This window comes from Calidris pugnax, unplaced genomic scaffold (assembly GCF_001431845.1).
Source record: "Calidris pugnax isolate Ruff unplaced genomic scaffold, ASM143184v1 scaffold102, whole genome shotgun sequence".
NCBI classification, from domain to species: Eukaryota; Metazoa; Chordata; class Aves; order Charadriiformes; family Scolopacidae; genus Calidris; species Calidris pugnax.
In genome coordinates, this window is record NW_015090846.1 from 147004 (window position 1) to 150485 (window position 3482).

Consider the following 3482-nt stretch of genomic DNA (forward strand, 5'->3'; position numbering starts at 1 on the left):
CTGGATGAGTAATTATTGTCTCCCTTTCGCAGGAGGAAAAAGTGAGCCACAGGGAAAGGAAGCAGCTGATGTCTGCTGTGCCAAAGGTTCCCAAACCCTCACCCGACGTCCGGCCACTGGGCTCACAGCATCCCTGCCATGACTAAGCGGGAGGGAATGTCAGTGCAGGCAGATGCAAGCTCTTTGTTTTCTAAACTTCTGATTAACTCAAACACTGAAACAAACAGATGGAAGGAAAACATGTGTTTGCCTCCCTAGGAATGTACACAGCACATCCTGAGCCACCTGGGGGACTCTTTCTCAGGAAGTGCAGTGACAGGACAAGGGGTAACAGTTTTAAATTGGAAGAGGGGAAATTTAGATTAGATATTATGAAGAAATTCTTTCCTGTGAGGGTGGTGAGGCACTGGAACAGGTTGCCCAGAGAAATTGTGGATGCCCCATCCCTGGAAGTGTTTAAGGCCAGGCTGGATGGGACTTTGAGCAACCTGCTCTAGTGGGAGGTGTCTCTGCCCATGGCAGGGGGGTTGGAGGTAGATGATCTTTAGATCTTTAAGGTCCCTTCCAACTCTAACCATTCTATGATTTGTAGCTCGATGCCATTTTCTCCTGCTGCCCTCGCTGTGCTTTCCTTGCCCCCTCCTCTGCCAGCCTTGTACCTTCCCTGGTTGTTGTTTGCCTCTGAGCTGAGCACCCTTGACCAGCTAAATTAGCAAAAAGCCAACCTGGCAGAAAAGCGGGCAGTTTTCTGTAAGGTCTGTGGGTTGAACTGTCTCAGGACAGGGTGGGTGTGAATGCTAAAGGCACTGCAAGGAAATACTGGTCTGGGTAGGGACCAGAGAGGACTGCGGAGAAGGGATGGGCAAGAAGGAGCACAAGCCTCGACTTTCTTTGGCAGGATTTGGCCTTTGTGTTGGTTCAACAGTAACTTCACCTTAATGTCCTCTTGAAATTCAGCAGAAATTGCTAGATAATATGCACATGGCCAGCGAGGAAAAACACACTATCTGACCTTCTTGGAGTTTGTATTGTAAAACTCAAGGAAAATTAGGACCTTCTCTTTCTTCAGGTAATTTTAATTTAACAAGTGCATCTAGACACAAACAAGTTTTCTTCAAGATTGTTTTTTTAAGAAAAATACCTAGCTATTGCAATGGGCTGGTGAGTCTGTCCCCTGGTAGGAGGGATCATAGCTCCTCTGGTACAGGTCCTGTGCCTATGGCTACAGGAGGATGCTAAGACCTATAATGTTCCTAGAAAGCTGCAGATATGCTTATTCTACTATAGCTGTGATCACTGGTGTTAACAAGTTAAAATTGGCTGCACTTAACCACTCAGAACTGCCTCTTGTACACTAATGAAATTATAATGAATGCCTTCGAACCATCCTTTATGAATTTTTAAAAAAATGATGCTGCTCAGTGTCCTCCAATGAGTCAGCCAAATGAAAATAGCCATTACTGAATCAGCCTGCTTTTTTCGGGTACCGCAAAATTACTGTTGGATACATCCTTCTAACACATCAGTGTTACTATTCCTGATGCAAAGAAACAAACGCTGTATTTTTCAGTGGCCTTAGTCAGGGAGCTGTTGTTATAGAAATGGAATGGGGTTTCCAAAATATTCCGTCACATAGGTTGGTTCAGTGCAGAAAATCCTGTTGCCAGAGGTTGATGTTCACAAAGGAGACAGAGGAGTCCTGGAAAGACTTTATTGGAATAAAGGGAGAGTCCACTGAGACATATTCCTGTGGGGTCTCTCAATTTTCCGGAGAATGCAGCCTCCATTTTATCCTAATTCCCTGACTGTATGTAACCCTCTTCCTTTCCCTGTTGGCTGAGGTACTTGGAAGGTACAGATTTCTCAAACCACCTATTACATAAAAGTTTAACTTTTGTGTTTTTTCAATTGTCTAGCTTTTGCATTTTCAGTTAATTCCCTTATTTTTCAGTTATCTCACTCTTGCAGTTTCAATCAACTCTCCTATTTTTTTCGGTTATCTCATCTTAATCCTGCAATTTCAGTTAACTTCCCTGCTTGTTGAGACACTCTTATCCGTATTTTATCACCTGTTTGCAAAGACCCTCTTAACCCTATCTTATCAGTTCTTAAGGAAAAAGTGGTAAAAGCTGCAATTTAAATGTTTTTTCATTCTCTTGCTGTTAGCCAGCCTTAAATGTTGATACTGGTTGTATGCACCATTGCATCCAGCAAGATGTTCACCAGATGTTCTCCACGGATCTAGACCATGTCCCCCTGGTCCCTACGGGGGACATCACCCTACGGATGATGTCTATGGCCTCAGTTATTGCTTGGTGGTTTGAAGGACGAGAACTGTCCGTGCCTCAGACATTTGCTCTCTCCTTGGTGTGTGAGAGGAGGACCCATGGCGGTGGGGCCTGGGCTGTGCACCATCCCTTCTCCTGCACAGGGCACAGCCACCAGTGAGGTAGATCAAGATCAAGCTGATTTTAACCATTTAGGAGCTAAGGAAAGGGCTTAATGTCACCGGAGAGGAGGTAGAACCTCGACAAGGGAAGACGTGGCCTCCTTTTTGCCTGTGGGCCTGGGGGTGACACACGCCAGGTCCCGACAGCCGAGTGGATGCTCCTCTCAGGGTTCTGCACGGCTTGAACCACCCTGAGGGGCTAAAACTGAAACAACATGATGTCAGGTCACGGCAGCTATCATTTTTTACCCTTCTGTGTTTTTACAGCAGCAACACCAGCCTGAGCCAGGGCCTGAAGCTGTCCTTGGCAGACATGGCTTTCCTCCCTGTTCATCCTGAGGGAGAGGCTGCCACCCCTCAGCGAAGAAGGCTGCAAGACCCAGTTGCTGTACATAGAACTACACGAAATGAAAGAATGACAGAAGGCTTCACCATGGTTGGGTGATAAACCTTAATAAAGAGGTAAACTGTTTTTCTTTGACAAAAAGAGTCAATTTTGGACTCCAAGGTCCTTTTGTCCTGCCACAGGAGGTGAAGGCACTCACCTTCCCCTTCTCCTGCCCAGCCCTGAGGCTAGAATTGTGGCAGCCCCTTTAAGACTCTCCCCATTTTGCGCGCTGCCCTACACCAAGATGGCGCCCCCGCCCTCACTTCCCCTCCCCACCTCTCCCTCTCTTCGCTATCCCTCCCCTTACCGCCATCATAAATCTCGCCCCTCCACCCCGCGCCCTGCACAAAGATGGCGGCGCGCCCTTCACGTCACGCCCTCTCCCAAGATGGCGGCGCCCTCCTTCGCTCCGGGGTAGGAGCAGCAGCGGCGGCGGCTCGGGACGGGACGGGCTGATGGCCGCCATGCCGGGCGGGTGAGGTCAGTTCCGGGGTGGGGCCGCCGCGGTGCAGTGAGGGGCGAACAAAAGGAGCCGGAGCCGGTGTGAGGGAGGGCGGGGGCCGAGGCGGCCAGGTGGGTGCCGGCGGCGCTGCGGGCCGGCTTATGCCGCGGTCTCCTCAGCGGCCCGCGGTGCCGGACGGGTGG

General features: G+C 49.3%; 1 protein-coding gene across 2 annotated transcripts in view; it reads left to right on the forward strand.

Annotated features, from left to right (window-relative positions):
• The first annotated feature begins 3214 nt into the window (after positions 1-3214).
• LRRC8A (leucine-rich repeat containing 8 family member A) overlaps positions 3215-3482 on the forward strand; it is a 21874-nt gene continuing 21606 nt past the window's right edge. The window contains exon 1 of one of the 2 annotated variants that reach the window (XM_014942920.1): positions 3215-3317. The gene's annotated coding sequence lies outside the window, so the exon portion shown is untranslated. The other variant, XM_014942919.1, reaches the window with a different exon arrangement.